We start from the raw sequence: 6,849 nt of genomic DNA, 5'->3' as shown, positions 1-6,849 counted from the left end.
ATAAACAGATCTCATGAGAACTCACTCACTATGCAGCACCAAAGGGGGATAGTGCCAAACCATGAGAAACTGCCCCCATGATTCAGTCACCTCCCACCAGCCCCCACCTGTAACACTGGGGATTATAACTGAACATGAGATTTGGTGGGAACACAGATGCAAACCATATCAGTTACCTTTCAATAAGAAGATCTAGTTGTATTAAATGGGAAACTATGAAATTGCCAATATCCAACCTCTCTTGACCTACAAAAATTTGCAGTCTAACACAGGTCACCATGACACTGCTACCTAGCACTTGAGTCTGTGTTGGCCTCTCATGACAATGTTTTTTTGAGAAGAAATTGCTGTACTTTGTTTCCTAATCGCTTCCTTAGAATTAAATAAGTGGGGTGGTATCCAGAATCTCATGTCCCATCGATGTCATTTGCTGGGTAACCAACAGCAAACATCAGATATTTACCTCTGACATGCAATGTTCAAATCAAATAGTAAAATGTCTCTATGTAAACATTTTATGCCTCTTTGTAATATCAATTGAATTCTATCCTTTCTGAAGTCGCTACACCATTTCTCCCAGTAAAAAATTGTCTACAAAATCTTAGAGTTGGTTCTGACACTACTAATTTTGAGTTGAGTGACCCTAGACAAATCGCCCACCTTTTTAAGCTTCACTTTTCTCATATAAAAATAAGGTGTGTTAATAATAGTTAACTCATCGGGCTTTTCTGAAAATTAAAATAAAAGTGCATATAACATGGTAAATAGGGTGACTCACACCTACTAAGTGCTCCATGGAGTACATCGTACATTTTAAAATAACTCAAAGAGTGAGATTGGGTCGTTTGTAACACAAAGGATAAATGCCTAAGGGGATGGATATCCCATTCTCCATGATATGTTATTTTACATTGCATGGTTGTATCAAAATATCTCATGTACCCCATAAAAATACGTACCTACTATGTTCCCATAAAAATTTTTTAAAAGAAAAAAAGTATTCAAATTTGTTTTTAATTAATTAATTACTTATTTATTTAGAGACAGGGTCTAGCTCTGTCCCTCAGGCTGGAGTGCTGTGGCCCAATCTTGGCTCACTGCAGCCTTTGCCTCCCAGGCTCAAGTGATCCTCCCACCTCAGTCTCCCAAGTAGCTGGGACTACAGCCGTGCTGCCATGCCTGGCTAATTTTTGTATTTTTTGTAGAGACAGGGTTTCACTATGTTGCCCATGGTGGTCTTGGCCTCCCAAAATGTTGGAATTACAGGTGTGGGTCACCATGCCTGTCCTTTTTTTTTTTTTTTTTTAATTGAGATGGAGTCTTTCTCTGTTGCCCAGGCTGGAGTGCAGTGGCATGATCTCGGCTCACTGCAAGCTCTGCCTCCGGGTTCATCCCACTCTTGTGCCTCAGCCTTCCAAGTGGCTGGGACTACAGGCACCCACCACCACGCCCGGCTAATTTTTTGTATTTTTAGTAGAGATAGGGTTTCACCATGTTAGCCAGGATGGTCTTGATCTCCTGACCTCGTGATCTGCCCACCTTGGCCTCCCAAAGTGCTGGGATTACAGGCATGAGCCACTGTGCCTGGCCCATGCCTAGCCTATTTTTATAGAGACAGAGTCTCGCCATGTTGCTCAGGCTGGTCTCAAACTCCTGGACTCAAGTGATCCTCCCACCTTGGCCTCCCAAACTGCTGTCATTACAGGTGTGAGCCACTGCACCTGGCCTAGTTTTATAGAGACGGGAGTCTTGCCATGTTGCCCAGGCTGGTCTTGAACTCCTGGCTTCAAGCAATCTTCCTGCTTTGGTCTCCCAAAGTGCTAGGATTACAGGCCTAAGTGACTGCCTCCCTTGCCTGGAACCCCATGCCTCTTTCCTCAGCCTCAAATCTCACATCCTCTTCTCACCATTTAAACTGTAGGCCACAGACTGGTGGAAAAGCAGAGGGAGCCAACCACCATCTGCTGAGCGTGCTACATGCCTAATGTTTCCACCTATTATCTCATTTAATCCTCAAACCCTCTGCAAGGAAAAAGCTCACTTCCTTTTTAAGTGAAAGAAACCAAGACTTAGAGATGCAAGGTAGTTCAATGGTGAGCAGTGGAGCCGAGGTTGGAATTCAGGTTGAATCTAAGGAGGCTCTTATAATACTGTCTCTTTCCTTATGACTGGGGAGCTCCACGCCTCTAGCTGGGATGATGACGTTCAGACCTGGGAGGAATCCAGGGCTACCCACCTCTAAAATTCGGAGGGCAAGAAGCAAGAAACAGTCACAGCACTGCCCTGGAGGCTGCTGGGGTCACCTGTCCCCCAGGCTGAGCTGCCTCTGGCCTCGCACCTCCCTTCCCCAGAGACTGGTGCCCGCCTCCTAGCCCTTATTGGATGGGGCAGGGGTTGCTATCTGCTTCGGCTTGGCCAGCTGCTCCTAGAACTGGCGATTCTGGGAGAGCGCACGGCTGATGGTGGTGTGGTTGTTCTGCACAGAGGACCTGCGCGCCTCTCCCTACTCCTCCCAGAGTTCTGCTTTCCGCTCCTGCGGCCTCTACTGCTCCCGGTTCAGGCGACTCAAGCCCTCATTGGCTTCCACCTGGGCTTGGAGCTGTCCTGCCAGACTCTCCAGCTCCTTTCACAGGTGCTTGACCTCAGCTTATAGCTGCTGCTCCACCTCTGAGGGTCCTGCTGGGGGCTCCAGGTGTAGGGGTTCAGCTGAGAAAGGAAGCAGACAATAAGGGCCTCTGGATTCTCAAAAAACCCTCCTCTTGGTGCACAGCTCCTCTCAGGCTCTGCAAACTTGGCCTCCCTGCTAATGATTCCTTGTACCCGATGGTAGCCTATCTTCCAAGCCCCTTTCAGATAGAGAGCACTGTGGGTGCTGACAATCGGCACTCCTCCCTCTTTGTTGATGGGGACACTGAGGCTCATGGAGATGACAAGACTTGCCATCTCCTGGCACAGACCTCTTTCCCTCTGCCTCAAAGCCCTTCCATGCACCCACCTCCCTGGGGCATTCTAAGCGACCCCCACAGCCCTCCGATGCCAGTCCTGCTTTGAGGTCACCCCAGCCCCAGCTCACCCATCTGGTTCTTCAGTTTGGTCAAGCTTGTCTCCAGCTCCTGTACCTGATGCAGGTCATGCTTCTTCTCCTCCTTCAATGTGCAAACCTGCCCAAAGCACAGGGGGAAAGGGCCCTGGAGAAGAGGGGCTGGTAGATGGGCAGGCTACCATCTCCCTCTCTGCCCCCACCTCCACAAAGCCCAGACCCATGACCACTTCTGGCTGTGTTCCTCCCATTGCATAGATGCTCAGAACGATCAAGCGACCTCTCTTAGGCGGGGACAGAAGGGTCAGGTCTCACCTGCTCTGACATCTCCTGCATCCTCTGCCACACACGGCATGCTCTCCATGGAGATACTCAGCGCACTGGTCTCTCCAGTTGTAGATACTACAGCCACTCTATCAACTGCGAGAACTGACACGGAAGTTAGGAAGGGCTGTCACTGGTCCTCACCTACTCCTGGCCACCTGGCGTCATCATCCTTCCACGTCCCTCCTTCTGCAAAGCCTCACAGGCCCCAGGTATGCTTCCAGCTGTGCCCGCTCTTCCATGGCCTGCTGTAACTGCTGGTTAGCATCCAGGGCTTCGCAGCAGCTAGACAACTGGATGGTGAAGTGGGAGAGGTTTCGATCTGGGGAGCACAGGCCATTCCACATAGTGCCTTTAAATGGGCTAGGGCTAGGCTCAATGTACGACTCAGTCAATAAAGATCTCTGTCAAGTTGCTTTGCTTTAGAAACAAAAAATTAAATAATTTTAAAGAGCTCTCAGGCCAGGCATGGTGGCTCATGTCTGTAATCCCAAAACTTTGGGAGGCTGAAGCGGGTGGATTCCTTGAGCTCAGGAGTTCCAGACCGGCCTGGGCAACATGGCGAAGCCTCATCTCTACAAATACAAATTAGCCAGGTGCAGTGGCATGCACCTGTAGTCCCAGTTATTTGAGAGGCTGAGGCTTCAGCCTGGGAGGTGGAAGTTGCAGTGAGCCAAGATAGCACTACCACACTCCAGCCTGGATCACAGAGCGAGACCTTATCTCAAAAAAAAAAAAAAAAAAAAAAAAAAAAAGAAAAAAGATGATCACAACTCTCTCTTATTACCACGGAATAGTGAAAGTGTTGACTTGAACCTCAGAAGGAAATACACAGACTCATGAGCTAGCCATATAAATGTAATCTATAAAATAATGGCTTTCATCCATGATGCTTTAAGAAAAAAAAATTTAAGCCCTAACCTTGAGATTCTGATTCCCCAGGCCTATGACAGGGTCTCAGTTTGTAGATTTTTAGCAGTCTCTAGAGGATTCTATGGCAGAAGCAGAACAAGGACTCAAATTTTCCAGCTCTTGGCCGGAGCCTCCCCATATCCAGCATGATCCCTAGACCATGGCCCCAGCTGGATGGGGCTCCCACTGCCCTGGAGCTACAGCCTCTTGCCTGCTGAAGCATGAGGTCGGCAATCTCCAGTTTGTTTTTCAGCTCCTCCAAGTCACGCTGCACCCCTGCCTTGTGGGTCAGCGCAACTGGAAGCTGCTCTGCCTAAGCTGAGTTCTCCTGCTTCAGTTCCTTATTACTGTTGCTATGGCCAGAGGCAGCAGAGAAAGGAATGAACGAAGAATAGAAAGGATTGTTTTGGTGATCAACCCTCTACCCTCGCCCCACAACCACAGAACTGTGGCACTGGAAGAGACCCCAGGAATCAAATGTCATGAGTTGCCCGAATCTACAGCATGAGTGAGGGGCATGGATGGCATTAGAGCTTAGCGGTGCACGCATGCAGACCTGTACGACCACCTCACCATGCTCACCTGCACCCCTCCCACCTCGCCCACGCCACCCATGCTAAGGGCCCCAGACCTCCCGTTCCACCTTCCCCCATCCTAGGTGTTCTTGTCCACCTGCAGCCTGAGGGCATCTCTGTCTCTGCTTAACTGGTTGTTGTCCTGCAAATACAGAAAGGTGAAGTCAGGATACAGCAGGCAGAGGAGCAGCTGGCTGAGCAGGAACAACAGCTACAGTGACTATTCCAAAGTAACACTTCGTCACTCTCAATCGTGCCTGACATGTTTTCAAGGCATTTCCAAGCCCATGGTCTCATTTGTTTCTAAAATAACTCAGTAAGGGTGGAAGGGACAGGAAAAGAGATCTAATTTATAGCTGGCTAGCAGAGAGGCCCAGAGAGATCAGAGAATATTGCTATCGTTCTTACTGTTATGACTACCCCTGTTTGAACCTTTATTGAGTGCTTCACCAGGCATCATGCTAACAACCCCATTTAATCCTCACAACCACCATAGGAGACAGTTACTTTTATCACCTCTATTGTGTAGATGAAAAACATGGGGTATTAGAGGTTAAGTGCTTGCCCAAGGTCACTCAGACAGAGCTGGGATCTAAACATCCAGGTATATCTGATTGTCCATGCCCCTGTTTTCACTGTGAGGCAGGAAAATAGGGTCTGGAGGCAGGGAACATAAGGCCGGTTCACACTTCAGCTATAACAGGAAATATCCTCTCCATAGGGCGTACGCGTAAATGACTTTGTAACTTTACTTCATCCTCCCCAGTTACATAGGGCGTACCTGAAGTAACCAATGGAATCCTCTAAGGGGTCATTAACCCCCCCAAAATTTTGTAACGGGGCCTTTGAGCCCCTGTGCTCGGGCGCGCTCCCACACTGTGGAGTGTGCTTTCATTTTCGATAAATCCCTTCATTCCTTCCTTGCTTTGTTTGTGCGTTTTGTCCAATTCTTTGTTCAAGACGCCAAGAACCTGGATGTCCTCTACCTTTAACAGCTGGGGGTGGAGGACATCCAGTGTTCACTTTTTGAAGAGTACATTTGCATAGTCCAAAACTCAGAAAATACAGAAGGGAAATATCTCCCAGCCACCCTGTTCCTCTCTCTTGAGTTTTTTACGAATCCTTGCAGACATATTTTATGTGTATTATCATAGTACACACATACACACACACACAGACACACACACACACACGTGTTCCCACTCTCTACACAAATGGTAATATACTAAAGATACTCTTTTGTATCTTCATGGTACAAGTATCCTAACCCCAACCTAGGACTTGATCAATGCCACAGCCAGGTAAGGGCAGGGCAGGCATTTGGCCTCCAAGCTCCGTGTCCAGTTCTTGCTCCCCACAGTGTCCCCCAACCTACCCACAGCAGCCGACACAGTCCCAGGCTGCCTCTAATGACCACACACAAAAGCAGTGAGAAATGGCCCATGCTGCCTTCTGGGTGGGACATGCCTTCCTGCAGAAGGGACCTTTAGGCTCACTCCTCCATCTGGAAAGCTGGGCTGCCAGGGTATGGTTAGACGGTTGACTCACCCTATTCGCCTTCTTCTACTCCTGCTCCAACACTCCCACACGCCGTTGGAAATACTGCAGGCGGCCGGCCAGATCCTTGGCCTCTTCTGGAATGAGAGAGGTTGAGATGGGGCCCAAAGAACTTCCCCTAAAGGTCTGTCAATGTGTCAAGTTGAAGGATGACGGGGTGCCCAGATTCCCACCTTCAAACTGCCTGGCAGCATGCTGGGTGTAGTACAGTGCTGTCTGCAGCTGAGTTTTCTCACATGTAAGGATTTGTATTGCATGAACCTGAGCCTTTGGGAGAAAAACCAAGCCAGGCCTGATGGTTATTGCCTACAATCCCAGCACTTTGAGAGGCTGAGGCGGGTGGATCACCTGAGCTCAGGAGTTCAAGACCAGCTGGCCAACATCATGAAACCCTGTCTCTACTAAAAATACAAAAACTAGCTGGGCATGGTGGCAGACACC

General features: G+C 48.8%; 1 pseudogene; it reads right to left on the bottom strand.

The window, feature by feature from the left end:
• Positions 1-2,475: 2,475 nt before the first annotated feature.
• LOC144329778 (golgin subfamily A member 2-like) lies at positions 2,476-4,852 on the bottom strand (annotated as a pseudogene).
• Between the last annotated feature and the right edge of the window lie 1,997 nt (positions 4,853-6,849).

This window comes from Macaca mulatta, chromosome 7 (assembly GCF_049350105.2).
Source record: "Macaca mulatta isolate MMU2019108-1 chromosome 7, T2T-MMU8v2.0, whole genome shotgun sequence".
In the NCBI taxonomy this organism is placed as follows: Eukaryota; Metazoa; Chordata; class Mammalia; order Primates; family Cercopithecidae; genus Macaca; species Macaca mulatta.
This window is presented reverse-complemented; position numbering and strand designations above follow the sequence as displayed.